The sequence below is a fragment of the Neomonachus schauinslandi genome, chromosome 2 (assembly GCF_002201575.2).
Source record: "Neomonachus schauinslandi chromosome 2, ASM220157v2, whole genome shotgun sequence".
In the NCBI taxonomy this organism is placed as follows: domain Eukaryota; kingdom Metazoa; phylum Chordata; class Mammalia; order Carnivora; family Phocidae; genus Neomonachus; species Neomonachus schauinslandi.
Window position 1 is genome coordinate 66,264,282 of NC_058404.1, and position 19,477 is coordinate 66,283,758.

Sequence of the window (19,477 nt, forward strand, 5' to 3'; positions counted from 1 at the left end):
GTTTGCTTGATCTCAAAGTACAAGCTGTTTTTTTAAGAGAAGTGATATAAGTAATATAATTGAAGTACTTAACTGTGTTGAAACATATGTAAAAGCTAAGGAGTTTAATAATTCCAAAATGAAAAACTGGGAATACTTGATAACCCTAGAAATCAGTTCTTCCTGATTTTATTTGAAAACATTAATTCCACAATGTTTTTTCTAAGGTTTGGAGTAGGAGCAGCGCTTGACTGGTTTTCACCATATATCAAAAACAATTTAATTATTTATGCAGTGACTTTTTTTTTTCTACACTATTGGGAAACTAAAGTAGATTACTAGATAGAGTTTGTATTATGTTAACAAGCATAGGAATGGATAATTGTATTTATGTTAAGGTACTTTGGAATAATTTATATATGTTTCAGTTGCTTAAAGACTTCTTACAATTGACTATATGGGCTTTATAAAAGAGAATTATAAAGATGATCTCTCTGGCTTAAAAAAATTGTCTACCAGGTTATTTTTTTAAAAATAATTCAAAGAGGAAAGACTAGGGGACAAAAACCAGAAAGGAAAGATTTAGGAGATGTGCACAAAAATTAAATTAACTGGTTGGTGTTTTGAAAATCACCAAAGAATCAAAGTTCAACAGGATTTAATTTAGCACTGAAACCAGTATTTTTATTCTATCTTCTATCTATCTATCATCTATCTATCATATATCTTTAATATGTTATATGTATATATATGTATATATTGCTTTCCAGAAAGGCAGGAAATAGTATATGTACTTAGTGTGAAAAGATCTCTTTTGTATTATGCCTCTGCCATCTATCAGTGGTCTGATATTAGGGAAATTACTTAAATTTCTGAAAATTCATATAAACAAGGATAGTAATTTTCTTGTTATATGATAATTTTATATTAAACATTAAATTATACGTTATGTAATATTTGGTACAAGCAAAATAACATATGTGAAATAGTTGCAGGTTACAAAGCTTTAAGGCAAGATATCAGTATGCTCTTCAGATTTAATTAAATTGCATTTCCATTTTAAATTAAAAGGCAGGATAACAAGGCAGGATGACTCCATAAACAGTTAATCCCTTAAAAGTATGTCACAAGGTGAAACTATATTTCAAAGATAACAACAAGAAAGCAGTATTATTATTATTCTGTGTTTGTATGAAGAAACTGAAGCACAGAGAAGTTAAGAACTAAGTGGCTGAGTTTATAATTAAACCTCTGTCAGACTATGATGTCTATGTGTTTTCCACTAAACTCTACTCCGTAATAGGCATTAGTTTGTATGCTCACGGTGGCAAGGAGAAGATATTATGGTTTATCAGGAAAGAAATTTTGTTTATATTGTTTTAAATTTATATTATATTCATACCATCCTAATATATTATTATATAAACGCTATGTGCCAGATAGAAGGGATCAACATCATAAAAAGACCTACATGAAATATTAAGTGAATTGAGAAAATACTCTCCAGTTTGAGAAATCAAACAGAATTTTTGAAGATGGTAGCTATTGAATTAGTCTCCAGGATGAGTGGATATGGGCTTTGGGGAACAGGGGATGGGAAATTGGACAAAAAGAATAGCATACATAAAAACTCAAGTGTGTGGCATTTCAGGTATTTACAGAAACTAATTCAACTGCAAGATCTATTCCAGGTCTGAAATTCTATGAAAATATATCAATTATTATTGCTATTTTACTAACTTGTTTTATTAAACAAGCAATCTAATCTACCAACTCCAATCCCTCACCCTTACACTATGCAGATACATGGATTTGACTAAATAAAAGTAATTGAAACTTGCAGCAAGAGCAGAAAATATTTTTAATGGTATGCAATTGATCAAGCATCAATAAGATAATTAAGTGGATGTCTGTGTAGAATTTTTATTCAAAATAAGGTTATAGTTGGTAATGAAATGGTGGAGCTAGAAACTAAAACAATAAAAGTAGTGTATAAATAATATGTTATTTTTATGACAGCACAGCAAAGACTGAATAATGATTCCTGGCAATATCAGTAAATAAGAATCTTGTCCAGAATATTGCTGCTTGTACCTATTCCAGGGAAAAAATGATACTGCGTTTTGAGATATGATTTGATTTTGCTAAGGAAGGCAAGGTGGATCAGTTTATTGTTCTGATAAAGAAAATTCTGCAATTCAGGAATCTGTATCATCAATAAAAACATTCAGTAGAGAAAACAGTAAAGTTTTATCTATGAAGGAGCTACATTATACTAGGAACTGTTGAAGCTGAAAGGGAAAAAATCTATATGATTTGGGTTAACTATTAGAAGGTAATATGGTAACAATTTTATGGAAATTATTTTTGGTAAATGCAATGAACTTAATGAATATTGTAATATATCTGCCATTAGGTCAAAATTATGTATAACACAAAAGGCCTACATTTTTAATATTCTAAGTCGTAAAGAGATAGTAGGTAATGAAAGCACTTGGCAATCAGCAATCATATTATGATCTTTTTTTTTCTTTTTGTGTAATTGCAAAACTATCCCTTAACAATGGTAAAATGATGTTCACATAATCATTTAGAGGAGATAATGTTTTTCTAAATAATGCTGGAATTATATGGAATATTTTAATATTCTTTCTGGTCTCACCGAGCAATTTTCTGGAAAGTATTACATTTTCAGTGTTGCGCTTATTTAAACAGGTCATCAAACTATACAACGATCCCTCAGAGATAGCAGAATTAATTTGTATGGATTGTGTCTGCATTAACAAGAGGTATTTATACTTCTTCAATAGGAAATATATATCTATTTCTTTCTTCCTATCTATTATAATACTTTACAACTAAACCCACTTTGGTCTTGTGAAGTTTAGTGACAGGTTTTTTATAATGGTGTGATTTCAAAAAGTCACTGTATTATAAAATACTACGGTAGTTTCATGAATAAAAATGTGTAACAATAGTGAGAAAAGCAATCTATTCAAAAATCATGTATTAAATACCCATGTGTAGAATGCTGTGATAGTTAAAACAACTTAAAGAGATTGTTTTTCTTTCCCTTAAGAATATATAATCTCAGACAGACAATGACAAAAATGACAGATCTAATATGGATAAAAATAATTTTTTTTTTTTACATCCAGAATGATTCCTCCAGGTAGTTCCTAAACAAAACCCAGAAAATGAAAAAGTCCCTAAATGAATGTACAGAGGAATAAACTGTCTAGAGAAGTAAAAAAAAAAAAAAAAAAACAACCAACCTTCTCTTGATCCATTAATTATTTCCTGGTAGATATAGAGTTTTGGAGTTCCAGTTTATCATTCTTTCTGCCATGGGTAATAAAATGGAAGAAAGTAAAGTAAAAGGTAATGTGCAAACAAGAAAAGGTTAAAGGTAAAAAATAGCACATCATCAACTGTATAAGGCTTTCTGTAAAATAGCCTTTTTCCCCCCACCTTTTTGGAAAAGACGAATTATTTTAATATTTTACAATAGGCATTGGATGGTATTCTTAATTTTTTTTCTCCAGAATTTTTGGCATTATTAAAAAGGTATTTAAAATAAATCCTCAGTGTTAGTATCAAATATTCTAAATTATGCCTCGTTTGATTAACAAATTTGGAAATCTATTTAATGAGATCAAATAAATTTTAAATGAAGTCAGTGACATGGTTTTGAATACTTAGAGGAAATACTAAATCCTCTGGTCAGATGGTGAACACCTCTCACCCAGGCATTTTGTTGTCTTGAATATTTTCAGTAAAGCATGTAGATTTTTCAGTGCAAAGGTTTCTTACACAATTAAAAATGAGTCAACAGTGCCATCATTAATCACAAGGACTTGAATTAACATACAAGGAACCAGCACTTTATTTTCTTCCCATTCAAAATTAAGTTAAAATGTTTGATTGTTTGATTTACATGGAACACTACATTTTCATTTTAAATCTGTAGGTAAATCTAAATGATTTGCCATCAAACATGACCATACACTAAATTAAGGCATTCAGTTTCAAAAGTGATATTCAGATAAATGTTTATGTTTACTTATTTTTGTAGTCAAACTCAATTAAGATGATAAAGTGCCATAATAGGATTATTGATTTTAGGAATTAATTGTTTTTATTTCTAGCTAGCAAAAATGGTGCAATTGGCTATCCAGAAAATAATATTTGTTTGGAGAATGCTTTCTATGTACTTTATTTTTTTAAATTATAAGTTAAATTATAAATTGAGAGTTAAATTATAAATTGTTTTGACTCTAGTTCCAAGTCTAAAATTGTATGAAATGAGGAGTTTGCAATTCTGATAGATTCTTCAAATTCCATTAAACCCTTATGAGTTGCAGTTCCCAAAACTATATACATGTATTTCAAGATATATATGTATTCTAGTAGTTCAAGTTCTAATGTCACACTTAAATAAATCTCTATGAATTCAAAATGATCTTTATGTGTGGAAGCATCCAAAAAAAGATGTGTTTCTACTAGGCATGAAATAATTAGTTTTTTACAAGTATAATGCATCAACTGTGAGCATTTATATTGAAACTAATTGTATAATAGTTCTCTCTCCTTTCTTAAAAAGAGTAGGTAATTAGGAGTCTAAAATTTTAAAATATTAAAAAAAAACATGGAACACTTATTTTAAATTGCCTAACTATTCATGATTATACTCAAAATGTCATCTCTTTTTATATGAAACACTTCTTAATAGGATATAGTTTTAATAATGACATTATAAGGAAAAATCATTTTCTAGGAAATCACAATTGCTATAATAAAAATATTACTTATTGGAACCATCTAATAATCAGAGCAATGAAATATGAATATTATGTTAATATTCATAGATATTAGATCATTAGTATATGAAAGACATTTTTTGAGAAAAATAGCAGAGTTTAGTGAGAATTAAGACTCTTAACAGTAATATGGGTTAAAGGTGGTAGTGCCAGGACTAAAGCAGCAATAGTAATAATACAGAGAACTGGTCATATTTGGACAATAACTCACAAGCAGAATCCTCTCAACTTGATGAATGACTACATATGCATGGGATGGAAAGGATAGGGTCAAGGATAATGTCTAGGTCTCTAGCTTGCATACCAAAGTGAACAATGATGCTATACATTAAAGTAGGGCACACAGGAAGAGAAGCACGTTTGGGGACATATACTGAGTTAAATTTTCAACATATTGGCATATTCACATAGAAACCCTGGGTTGGAGAATATTGTGGTCTACAGCTCACGTGGGAGTTCAGGACAACAAATAGAGATATGGGGCATATAGTTAAAATTTGATAATATGGCAAGGAATGGAGTATCCAAGGTGAGTATGTAAAGACAGAGAGATGAGCAAAAGAGCAATAGGGAACTAAAACTTAAAATTAATTAATTTAAAAACAAAACAAGTGAACAAAAAAACAGAGAGGTAGGAAGGAAACCAAAGGACTACACCATCATAAAATTTTAATAAGAAATTTCCTTGCCTGAGTCCAAAACAAGAGAGTATATGACAGATAAATAAATGGCCACTGGATTTGTCAGTAAGGAGGTCGTTGGTGACTTTGGGCACAGCATTTTCGGCAGAGATATAGAGATAGAAGCAAAAGTGCTGGTGGTTGAGAGGTTAAATGTAAAAAAAAAAAAAAAAGAAAAGTGAAATAAAGAAAAATAAAAAAAGTGTCGAGCAAAGAAGCAGAGCATGCAAGCATACATTGAGTATATATTTAGATAAAATCCAAAATAGGTAAAACTCATCTATGGTTTTAGTAGTTCACATGATGGTTGCCTTTGGAGGAATTGGCAGGTGATGGGGTGGGAACATAAGGTGAGAAGGGGACTTTTAGAATGCTCATAGCATTCTACTTTTAGCCTTACAAAAAAATCCCACACTGGTTTGGGAAAGGCAAATTTAGACATTGATATAGCTACTGTAGAATAGCCTCACACACGGATCATTGTAGTATGAAACCTTGTCGCAACTTTAATTGCCTGGTACATTGGAAAAATAACTCCTCTACAACATACTTTGATTAAAAAAATAATTCACTTGTTTGTATAATTATAATTTTCTATGTTGGAGTTTATAGATATGCCTTGACAGTTTTGGTAAATAAAACTCAGCACCATTCACTTACAGGTAATTTCCATTTTATATTACTGTTACTCTATCAAGTTATTTAGACCTTATAGGGAAAGGACTGTCTAACATGATTGTTGAGACCCAACCTATAGACATGTATTCCAAAAGGACAAATTTTGGTCCTAAACAAAATAAATTATTTTTTATTTTTTATTTATTTATTTTTAAAGATTTTATTTATTTTTTTGACAGAGAGAGACATAGTGAGAGCAGGAACACAAGCAGGGGGAGTGGGAGAGGGAGAAGCAGGCTTCCCGCAGAGCAGGGAGCCCGATGTGGGACTCGATCCCAGGACCCTGGGATCATGACCTGAGCCGAAGGCAGACGCTTAACGACTGAGCCACCCAGGCGCCCCAAAATAAATTATTTTTACATACGAACCGTGAAGATAAAGACAACAGGTAAGGCAATACCAATTTAGACTATAATTTTAAAAAGAAAGTATTATTTTTTTTTCCATTTTATGACCCTGTCCTCCCAATTGTTAAGGTTACCTTAATCTTTGGTAGCGGGTGCACCTTTATGTTTCTTCTTTTACCTATAGCCTCTTTCACGATTTCTCACTGGTAATTTTGCTTGCTGACCTATTTGGAACTCCTAAAAGCAGACAATTAGGTATTTTAGCTTCTCTTTTATTTCAAGTGAAACAGTTGTATTTATTTCTTAAAGTATTGACTCTTTTTGTCACATAGATATTGAGAGCAAGGCCTTTCTGACGCAAAATAAAATTGAAATAAACAATAAAATGGAAATTGATTATTCATTCTTATTTTTCCACACTGCACCATATCTCGTCAAACATAACTTAGCGGGTCTGACTTAAATTACTTTCCTCTGACTTCAGCACGGTATTCAGCAACAGAGCTAGCCTAAGGCTGTTTTGGACTTTCAAAATCATTTCTGTAAGTCATTGGTGCTTTGGCTTTGTTAACCCTGTTCTTTACACCAATTTCTCAGAAACTCCTTGGAATTGAGCCTTGCATTGTGCTTGTGTGGTTCTGAAACCCTATCTGCATGGCATCTTCTTCATAATGGCTTTCCTTTGGAGATCACCAGCTGCATTACTGCCCCAGATCTGATCTATTTGGGCATGACAGAGTGGCTGCAGCTTGGCACCAAAGCCTTAGCTTCAATGTAAGAGTATCTCAGGGGCACCTGGCAGGGTCAGGCAGTAGAACATGTGACTCTTCATCTCAGGGCCAAGAGGTCAAGCCTCATGTTGGGTGTGGAACCTATTTAAGTAAACAAACAAACAAATAAAGTATCTCAGATTTCCAAACTGAGTTTCTACTAATGGGATTTAATTTTTAACTGGCTAACTATTGTTCAACAGTTTAAAACAATGTGAATGTAATGTATCATGTTTTAATTACTAGCTGTTTTCTGAAATCCCTACTCAAGGTTAGTCTGAGAAAATGCATTTCATTTACATTTTTCAGTTGAGAGTTTCTTTTTTTTTAAAGATTTTATTTATTTGAGAGAGAAAGCACAAGCAGAGGGAGAAACAGGCTCCCTGATGTGGGAATCTAACCAGGACCCTGGGATCATGACCTGAGCCGAAGGCAGACGCTTAACCGACTGAGCCACACAGGCGCCCCAGTTGAAAGTTTCTTTTTTTTTTTTTTTAAAGATTTCATTTATTTATTTGACAGAGAGATAGAGAGAGAGTATAAGTAGGCAGAGAGGCAGGCAGAGGGAGAGGGAGAAGCAGGCTCTCCGCTGAGCAAGGAGCCCGATGTGGGGCTCGATCCCAGGACCACAGGACCAGGACCCGAGCCAAATGCAGATGCTCAATGACTGAGCCACCCAGGTGTACCTGAAAGTTTCTTTATGGGATTCTTCTCTGACAAATGATCCATTATGGAGGCATTTACCTACAAAGTGAAGGCTATAATATATAAAATCAAATGTTTTTTAAATATATAAGATAATCATGCATGTTTAGGCAATTAAACTTTTAAAACTTTTTTTTTTAATTCAAGGATTGGAAGCTAGTACTTAGAAAATACATGTTTGCCAAGTGTATTTTAATATATAATTATTATTACCCTCACATTTTTTTAAACCAGCCAGAGGCCTACCCTCTTATTTAAGAGAGTTCTACCACTTTCATAGAGTAGTTACATGGGTGTAACCAGATAAACAAAGAAGTTTTAGTAGGCCTTATCAATAATATATAGAAATTATAAGATTTAAGTCCACTCTCTAATAATAGTTTGAATCTAACCTGTCTTGTTAAAAAAAAAAAAAAGAAGAAATGAATCAAAACAAGATAAATGGATTTTTTAGTTTTAATAATTTTTATTTATTTATTTTATTATTTTTTTTAAACATTTTATTTATTTGACAGAGAGAGACACAGCGAGAGAGGGAACACAAGCAGGGGGAGTGGGACAGGGAGAAGCAGGCTTCCCACAGTGCAGGGAGCCCGATGTGGGGCTCGATCCCAGGACCCTGGGACCATGACCTGAGCCGAAGGCAGACGCTTAACAACTGAGCCACCCAGGCGCCCCTTATTTATTTTATTTAATGTTATGTTAATCACCATACATTACATCATTAGTTTTGATGTAGTGTTCCATGATTCATTGTTCGCGTATAACACCCAGTACTCCATTCAGTATGTGCCCGCTTTAATACCCATCACCAGGCTAACTCATCCCCCCACCCCCTCCCCTCTAGAACCCTCAGTTTGTTTCTCAGAGTCCATAGTCTCTCATGGTTCGTCTCCCCCTCTGACTTGCTCCCCTTCATTCTTCCCTTCTTTTCTTCTTCTTCTTTTTCTTTTTTTAACATATAATGTATTATTTGTTTCAGAGGTACAGATCTGTGATTCAACGGTCTTACACAATTCACAGCACTCACCATAGCACATACCCTCCCCAATGTCTATCACCCAGCCACCCCATCTCTCCCACCCCCCACCACTCCAGCAACTCTCAATTTGTTTCCTGAGATTAAGAATTCCTCACATCAATGAGGTCATATGATACATGTGTTTTTCTGATTGACTTATTTCGCTCAGCATAATATGCTACAGTTCCATCCACATCCTTGCAAATGGCAAGATTTCATTCCTTTCAATGGCTGCATAATATTCCATTGTATATAAATGCCACTTCTTCTTTATCCATTCATCTGTCGATGGACATCTTGGCTCTTTCCACAGTTTGGCTATTGTGGACATTGCTGCTATAAACATTGGGGTGCACGTACCCCTTCAGATGCCTACATTTGTATCTTTGGGGTAAATACCCAGTAGTGCAATTGCTGGGTCGTATGGTAGCTCTATTTTCAACTCTTTGAGGAACCTCCATACTGTTTTCCAGAGTGGCTGCACCAGCTTGCATTCCCACCAAACAGTGTAGGAGGGTTCCCCTTTCTCCGCATCACCACCAACATCTGTTGTTTCCTGACTTGTTAATTTTAGCCATTCTGACTGGTGTGAGGTGGTATCTCATTGAGGTTTTGATTTGTGGATGTTGAACCAAACTTGTGTCCAGGGATAAATCCCACTTGGTCGTGGTGGATAATCCTTTTAATGTACTGTTGGATCCTATTGGCTAGTATTTTGGTGAGAATTTTTGCATCCATGTTCATCAAGGATATTGGTCTGTAATTCTCCTTTTTGATGGAGTCTTTGTCTGGTTTTGGGATCAAGGTAATGCTGCCCTCATAAAACGAGTTTGGAAGTTTTCCTTCCATTTCTATTTTTTGGAACAGTTTCAGAAGAATAGGTATTAATTCTTCTTTAAATGTTTGGTAGAATTCCCCTGAGAAGTCATCTGGCCCTGGACTCTTGTTTGTGGGAGATTTTTGATTACTGCTTCAATTTCCTTAGTGGTTATAGGTCTGTTCAGGTTTTCTATTTCTTCCTGGTTCAGTTTTGGTAGTTGATACATCTCTAGGAATGCATCCATTTCTTCCAGATTATCTAATTTGCTGGCATGTAGTTGCTCATAATATGTTCTTATAATTGTTTGTATTTCTTTGGTGTTGGTTCTGATCTCTCCTCTTTCATTCATGATTTTATTTATTTGGATCCTTTCTCTTTTCTTTTTGATAAGTCTGGCCAGGGCTTTATCAATCTTGTTAATTCTTTCAAAGAACCAGCTCCTAGTTTTGTTGATCTGTTCTACTGTTCTTTTGGTTTCTATTTCATTGATTTCTGCTCTGATCTTTATTATTTCTCTTCTTCTGCTGGATTTAGGCTTTATTTGCTGTTTTTTCTCTAGTCCTTTAGGTGGAGGGTTAGATTGTGTGTTTGAGACCTTTCTTATTTCTTGAGAAAGGCTTTTATTGCTATATACTTTCCTCTTAGGACTGCCTTTGCTGCATCCCAAAGATTTTGAATAGTTGTGTTTTTATTTTCAATGGTTTCCATGATTTTTTTTTAATTCTTCTACCTGGTTGACCCATTCATTCTTTAGTAGGATACTCTTTAGCCTCCATGTATTTGAGTTCTTTCTGACTTTCCTCTTGTGATTGAGTTCTAGTTTCAAAGCATTGTGGTCTGAAAATAGGCAGGGAATGATCCCAATCTTTTGGTACTGGTTGAGACCTGATTTGTGACCTAGGATGTGATCTATCCTGGAGAATGTTCCATGGGCACTAGAGGAGAATGTGTATTCTGTTGCTTTGGGATGGAGTGTTCTGAATATGTCTGTGAAGTCCATTTGGTCCAGTGTGTCATTTAAAGTCTTTATTTCCTTGTTGATCTTTTGCTTAGATGATCTGTCCATTTCAGTGAGGGGGTTGTTAAAGTCCCGCACTATTATTGTATTGTTGTCGATGTGTTTCTTTGCTTTTGTTATTAATTGGCTTATATACGTGGCTGATCCCATGTTAGGGGCATAGATATTTACAATGGTTAGTTCTTCTTGTTGGATAGACCCTTTAAGTAGGATATAGTGCCCTTCTTCATCTCTTATTATAGCCTTTGGTTTAAAATCTAATTTGTCTGATAGAAGGATTGCCACCCCAGCTTTCTTTTGATGTCCATTAGCATGGTAAATGGTTTTCCACCCCCTCACTTTCAATCTGGGGGTGTCTTTGGGTCTAAAATGAGTCTCTTGCAGACAGCATATCGATGGGTTTTGTTTTTTATCCAATCTGATAGCCTGTGGCTTTTGATTGGGACATTTAGCCCATTTACATTCAGGGTAACTATTGAAAGATATGAATTTAGTGCCATTGTATTGGCTGTAAGGTGACTGTTACTGTATATTGTCTGTGTTCCTTTCTGGTCTGTGTTACTTTTAGGCTCTCTCTTTGCTTAGAGGACCCCTTTCAATATTTCTTGTAGGGCTGGTTTCGTTTTTGCAAATTCCTTTAGTTTCTGTTTGTCCTGGAAGCTTTTTATCTCTCCTTCTATTTTCAATGACAGCCTAGCTGGCTATAGTATTCTTGGCTGCATATTTTTCTCGTTTAGTGCTCTGTATATATCATGCCGGTCCTTTCTGGCCTGCCAGATATTGTGGATAGATCTGTTGCCAGTCAAATGTTTCTACCATTTTAGATTACATATCTCTTCTCCCGAGCTGCTTTCAGGATTTTCTCGTAAGTTTTACTATTAGATGTCGGGGTGTTGACCTATTTTTATTGATTTTGAGAGGGGTTCTCTGTGCCTCCTGGGTTTTGATGCCTGTTTCCTTCCTCAAATTAGGGAAGTTCTCTGCTATCATTTGCTCCAATATACCTTCTGTCCCCGCCTCTCTCTCTTCTTCTCCTGGGATCCCAATTATTCTAATGTTGTTTCATCTTATGGTATCACTCATCTCTCGAATTCTGCCCTCGTGTTCCAGTAGTTGTTTATCTCTCTTTTTCTCAGCTTCTTTATTCTCCATCAGTTGGTCTTCTATGTCACTAATTCTCTCTTCTGCCTCATTTATCCTAGCAGTTAGAACCTCCATTTTTGATTTCACCTCATTAATAGCCTTTTTGATTTCAACTTGGTTAGATTTTAGTTCTTTTATTTCTCCAGAGAGGGGTTCTCTAATATCTTCCATCCTTTTTTCAAGCCCAGCTAGTATCTTTAAAATTGTCATTATGAACTTTAGTTCCAACTCTTACTAATGTCCATATTGATTAGGTCCCTGGCCGTCAGTACTGCCTCTTGTTCTTTTTTTTAGGTGATTTTTTCTGTCTTGTCATTTTGTCCAGAGGAGAATAGATGAATGAGAGAACAAAATGCTAACAGGGTAACAACGACTCCAGAAATATATACACTAAACAAATCAGAAGAGACCTGAAACTGGGGAAAAATAAAGGGAAAGAAAGAAAAAAGAAAAAAAAAAGAAAAGGAAAAGATAAAAACAAACAATCAACAACAACAAAAAAAACACAGAATATGACCACATATGATCAGTCTGGTGCATAATCAGTGCCACACACTAGATTTTGGGCGTATTTTGGTCTGTTAGAAAAAAGTGTCTCTCAAAATTTTAAAGAAAGAAAAACTTATATATGTACAAAAATAAGGGTTAATATGATGAAAGGTTGGAATATGACTGTAAAGATGAAAACTATAAAAGATTTTATGAAAGGAATTGATAAGATAAGAAGGTTGAAAAAAGAAAGAAGAGGATTAAAAAAAAAAAGGAGAGAACGTGATCAGGCAGTAGACTAAAACAAAACCATACACTAGAGATTTAGGGTATATTTTGGTCTGTTAGAAGAAACTGTATCCCAAAATTTTAAAGAGAGAACAACTTATATATATATAACAAAAATAAGGCTAACTACCATGAAGGGATAGAATATGACTCTAAAAATGAAAAATAAAAAAGATTTTTTAAAAGGATTGATAAGATGTTGGTTGAAAAAGGGAAAAAGAAAAATTCAAATAAAAAAAGAAAAGAAAAATTAAAAAAAAATTAACTTTGGAAGACTAAAGCATCATGGGAAAAAAGCCATGAATTCTATGTACTGTATTCCCCTAGTGCTGGATTTCTGCCATTCTCATTGATTGGTAAACTTGGTCTTGGCTGGCTGTTCTTGCTGATCTTCTGGGGGAGGGGCCCATTGCAGTGGTTCTTAAATGTCTTTGCTGGTGGCAGAATTGCCCCACCCTTGCCGAGGCCAGGCTAAGTAATCAGCTCAGGTTTGGTCTGGGGAGGTTTTGTTCCCTGCAAGCTTTCCATACAGCTTTGGACGATGAGAGTGAAAATGGCAGCCTCCCAATGTCCTCCTCAGAGGAGCTGAGAACTTGAGGCCCCACTCCTCAGTGAGCCCCCAGAGAAAAGCAGTCAATCACTCCCGTCTCCCTGGTCTCTGGCTGCACTCCGTGCTCACCCAACCTGTGACCAAGCGTTTCTATCTCTGGCACTCGACTCAGTATGGAGTATCCAAACCCAGCAGATCCCTGTGGTGAGCTCCCGCGCCCCTCCTCCCAGGGAAGGAAGGGGAGTCTCCCTGGATCTGCCCCTTCTTGGGTCCCTGCTGGAAGAGCAATGGCCCGACTGTGCTGTGGATCACAGTTTATGGCAACCCCGAGCTGAGAACCCACTCCTCGGCTCCGTCTCTGCAGCCGGCTTCCCCACTCCGATACCTGGGAGCTCTGCCATACTCAGGCACCCCCGGTCTTTCTGTGACCCTGAAGGTCCTGAGACCACACTGTCCCAGCGAGGGTCCCACCCCCCGCTTAGCCACTGGAACATCCCTCAGCAGAGCAGACTTCTAAAAGTTCTCATTTTGTGCTCCGTGGCTCTATCATTTGCTGGTAGCGGCTGCCGGAGGCCCCCTCCCCCGCCGTCTATCCTCCTGAATATCGCCTCAGAGTCACTTCTCCGCACATCCTACCTTCCAGAAAGTGGTCACTTTTCTGTTCAGAGTTGCTGCTATTCTCTTCTTTGATCTCCTGTTGAGTTTTTAGGTGTTCAGAATGGTTGGATCCCTATCTAGCTGAATTCCTGGGACCAGATGAAATTTAGGTCTCCTACTCCTCTGCCATCTTGCTCCTCCTAGTTTTAATAAATTTTAAGCCAAATCACATATTAAAACGTTGGCCAACAGACTTTGCTTTCATTAACTACCCTAATTCCATATCCTTTTTAACAGTTACTACTTTTGTTTTTGTAATAGTTAAAGAAAACAGAAAGGCACAAAAGAGAAAATAGGAATTAATTTTAATTCCATCATTCATTTATAATCACTTTGATATACACACATGCATGTATTTTATGAAAATGTGACTACATTAAGATTATATCCTCCTGATTTATTTTAATTATACCTTAATTAATAGGGGAACATATCTCAGTAATAACACATGGAGCTTAACATATTTTTAATGGCTAACATTGTATGAAGTTACCATAATTATAAAAATTATAATCATAACACTCCATTTATTACTATTCCCAGCTATTATTTGTCTTTAAAGATCAACACTGTTCATTTAACATATAATACAAGCAAAAAATGTTAGTCATCCTAATAACTTTTAATTTTCTAACAGTCACATTAAAAAAAAAGATATGAGTGAAATTGATTTTATTAACATTTTGTATATCCCAATATATCCAAAAATATTATTATCACAACATATGGTCAATATGAAAATAAAGGAATTACTTTACATTTTCTTCCTATCAACTTTCAAAATCTAGCATTACAGCATATCTCATTTCTCATTTTGGACTAGCCATATTCCAAATATTTGGTAGTCATTGACTACCATCTTGGAGAGTAAAATATTAGAGTGTTAAAAAAATCCATCTAAAATTCTATTCCAGTTTTTTTATAAATAAAATTGTATTTATTCAGGGACAACACTGTCATCTATGTAGGAAATCTACACATTCTATTTATTTATTTTTTATTATGGAGGTACAATTGACATACAATGTTATATTAATTTTAAGTGTACAACATATTGATTTGACAATTTATTATTTTAAATATGAGGTTAAGCACATATTCCAGTTGTAAATAAACAACATAGTGTGAATTTCATATGTTTTTTTCAGGAAACCAGAAAAATGCACACTCGTAGGATAAATGTAGTCCTCTAAGCAATAAAATTATATCCTCAAAATAAGTAAGATGTTTATTTTAAAAACAGAATTCAACAGGCACCTGGGTGGCTCAGTTGGTTAAGCCTTCGGCTTGGGTCATTATCCCAGAGTTCCGGGATCGAGTCCCTCATCAGGCTCCCTGCTCAGTGGGGAGTCTGCATCTCCCTCTGCCCTTCACCCCATTTGTGCCTTCTCTCTCTTTCTCAAATGAATAAATCAACTCTTAAAAGAAAAAAAGAGAAAAATAGAATTCAAGGGGCGCCTGGGTGGTTCGGTTGGTTGAGCGACCAACTCTTGATTTCAGCTCAGGTCAAGATCTCAGGATTGTGGGATCAAGCCCTGCCTCAGGCTCCACCCTCAGGGTGGAGTCTGCTTGGGATTTTCTCTATCCCTCTCCCGTTGCCCCTTTCCCTGCTAATGCTCAAACTGTCTCTTTCTCTTTCTCAATAAATAAATAAAATCTTTAAAAAATAAAAGAAAATAAAAACAGGATTCAATAAAATATATTTAATGCCACCCATCTTAAACCAGTGCCTCCCAAATGTTGTGTTATCAATGGATCATTTAAATCATATATCCCCTGCCCACAGTTAGCACCTTTATATTTTCTGAATTTGTAATAATCTCATTCTTAAGGACTATTCCCCTCCCCTGATTTAAAATAAGTGCACCAATCATGTATGTCTTCCAGTGAGAAGCTGTTCAGTCTGAGAATTAAAGGTATTACTAGTCTGAGTCATTTTAGTCCAACACTAAACAGTGAAACACTTTCAGGAAGCCTGTAAAAACTTATACACCACAAGGATTTATGTTTATATTCATTTTTTTTAAGTATTAAAAACAGCTCCAGAGTATTTTTACCTTTGAGAACCCTAGGGGATTTAATGTGTTACACTGAATATAACCTAATTTCCTTTAATGCTTAGGAGTTACTGAAATATTTTGTAGTGCAGGGTCATCACAATAAATAAATGCATGTACATATGTAAGTATTTATGTTAATGAGATATGTTCAAAATATCTTATTAACTTGCCTTATAGTAATTCAGTGCTGATGCTTTGTATGGCAGTTCCTTTTATAGATATTCCAAAGGAGTAGCAATTAGTTTTTAACAAACATTTTAAGAATTGACAGAATAAATTAATACACATCCATCTTTACACTTTTATACAAGTAATTAATTTGATGAATATTACCTATATAAATTATATATATCTGACACTCTGTTTAGTAATGCTCAATCTTTTGAATGTTGTACTCTATTTTAATTGATAACAGACTTTCATTTCTTGAAGAAATTCTATTAGGGCTCTCTCCCTTACTTTATAATAGACCTCTCCCTCTGCAGTGCTATTCGATGAATGAATATTTAGCATAATCTACTACTATCATCATTAGTAAATTTTGGAATGACAATTCCTTATAAAAAGTATATTTATCTTGAAATTTTAATGAGCATTTGTTTTATATTTAGGTGAAAATTTAAAAATAGATTGAAATTAAAAAAATTTCTTAACAAGAAGAGAAAGGAGACTTTACACTAAGTGCTGTTTAGCTGCCTGATTGAGGATTTTGTGAGGCATGGAATACTGTATATCATCTGCAATGTACTCACTGGGAAATGTGTTCATCCCAATGGAAATTATTCCTATAAAAAGGAAGGAAATTTCCTTAAACTTGTTACTGATCATTTAAGTAATGTAAAAAGACCCTCGTTGGTGGTGACCAGATGGGATGAAAAAAAAAAAGATATTTCAAGCATTACAGAAGTTACATATTGCAAATCATCTTGAGAGATAATGTACATTTGTTGCAACTGCCTGGAGGACATCGATGGACTACTCTTTCTTCTGAGTATTGGTTTAATGGGTCATTAATGATAGTAATATATTATTAAATAAGGGAATTAAACATTTTAGTGGATGATATATTGTACTTGGTCTATTCCCAAAGGGTAAACAATTTCACCTAAAAATAAAAATTAAAAAGACAAGGTAGGGTGGAAGGAGGCGAAAGTGAGACAGAGAGGCAGACAGAGAGACAGAGACAAAAGAAAGAAGACAAAGAAGAGAGACTGAAGAGAGAAAGAAGAAAGCCAGGCAAAGAAGAGTTAAGTGTGGTTTATTTTATATACGTATTTTGTAGTTTAAAGCTTAGCTGTGCAATAATCCATTGACACTTATTTACATATTAAGATTAATATTTCAAGTTACAGTTATTAACTTTATACACAACAACCAACATTTGTTATGCTCATGTGACATTATCAAGGCTAGTCACTACAAATATAAAGATAGATAAGAAAGTTTTTCTTCTCAACTTTAAGAAATTAAACGGAAAAATAGCAATTACAAAATATTATGGCATGGAGTAAAAGTGACTTGTATAAAATACAATGTATAAAATACAAAGAAAAAGAGACCACTCTCAGGAATGGATTCTAGGCAGAGATAACGTCTGAATTAAGCATACCCTCTGTATAGGAGCTGTGGAGGAGAAAGTTGGAAAAATCAGGTGCTTTTCTGCTGGGCAGAACATATCAGCAAAGATTGAGGTATAGGAAATTGCAAGCAATGTGGGAGTTTAGGGAGTTGAAAGTGCAAAGGAGGAATTAGTGAAAAATGAGGCTTAGGATGGAGGTAGGGGCTAGAGTTTGAAATCCCATGAATACTATTGAGAAACCGAGATAGTCTATATATGACAGGCAAGACACTGGCAGCAAGATGGAATCATCAGGTCCAAATTTGGAAGGATCACTTATAAAGCTGAAAGCAAAATGTGGTTAAGAAACAAGATTGGTAGATTAGTGCAATCAGTGGTGTGTTGAAGTCAGTGATTAAATTTTCAGAAATTTTGCTATCATATTGATATCACATTGAAACTGGAAATTGGCCCACGGTGGGAACCTTTACACCATAGACATTGACCAATGCTACAAATCACAGTCCTATGCTCTGATCCCACCTCACTCCCGCTCAGAGATCTGTTTTTCTTAAATATTTGCCGGAACACTGCTAACTAAAGGCTGCAGTCTTCTAGTGATAAATTTGAGGGATTGCACAAGGGTGATCGGGTAATTAAGGGTGTAGATTTAAAAAAGAAATACTTAAAAGAACAGACCCAAAACACTTGGTAAAGCATAAGGCTGACAATTTCTAGAAAAGAATCTTAGAATATATACATTTTGCAATCCAAAATTGGTATTAGTAATAATCGTATCAACAAGGTTGCCATGATTTACAAAAGACATCTAAATAAATAAATTGGTGACAATTCTTGTTTTGTTCAACTTCACATTCAAAAATATTCTCATTATCTCTAGAAATCTTAACGTGACAATTTATTATAGTAGAAATAATTTATATATGTGATGTAATAGATTTTTGATAATGGAAAGAAGTCGTGAGCAATTTGTTACAAAATTTTTGAACTACTCAAGTAAAAAAAAGATATTAACTTTTTTCTTACTGATGAAAAATGGACATTGAAATGATACCAAACTAAATTAGTTTAGCAAACTAAAGATCTGAACCAGTGATTGCGTTTAATGGTATATATACAATTCATTACATTGACACAATTCATTTTATAAGAATCATCTTTTATAAGAATTTCCTTTCCATCTTTTATAAGAACAAAGAAGATGTTCTTTTATAAGAACATCCCGAAAACTACATAAGTCAAAGCTTAACATTTATTTTAATGATTGCATCTTTGCTATATGAAGTAGTAACATTTTCTTTTGATATCAGGAGTTTATCTTACTGCTGCATTGAGTGAGATTTTTTTACTTATGAGTTGACACATTTCTTATATAAAGGATATTATTTTTGTGAAGTCTCATTAAAAGTGCAGATTATTTTCCTGCCCTTTGTAGATATTTTGACACTCAACTAAAAATCTATAATTAAATATTTAACACCTTTTAACTATGTTTAAACAACAAATGAAAGTGCTATATACACCATTCCTCTATATATCCACTTGTTATTATCACCTCATATTGTAACTGAACAGCTTCATATTAATACCATGTTTGAAAAAGATTTTATATTAGCACTGAATTCCTAGACTTTATAACTTAAAAAGTAACACATCTTCATATAGCTATAGATGTACAAAATAAACAGTGACAGTAAAAGATTTTCATGTGGGATTACACTGCTTCTTTAGTCTGTGTTTTTTCTGTCTTTTGGGACTTATGAACTTTTTCATATTTTGATTTCAAACTTGACTCATCAAGTTATTACTTGCTGAAATATTAGTATATTTGAGACATTATTGTAGCTCATGGAAATAGTAGGATTTATCAATT

General features: G+C 34.3%; 1 protein-coding gene across 3 annotated transcripts in view; it reads left to right on the top strand.

The window, feature by feature from the left end:
- Positions 1-19,477, top strand: part of FSTL5 (follistatin like 5) — a 673,395-nt gene that overhangs the window by 334,184 nt on the left and 319,734 nt on the right. The window lies entirely within an intron of this gene.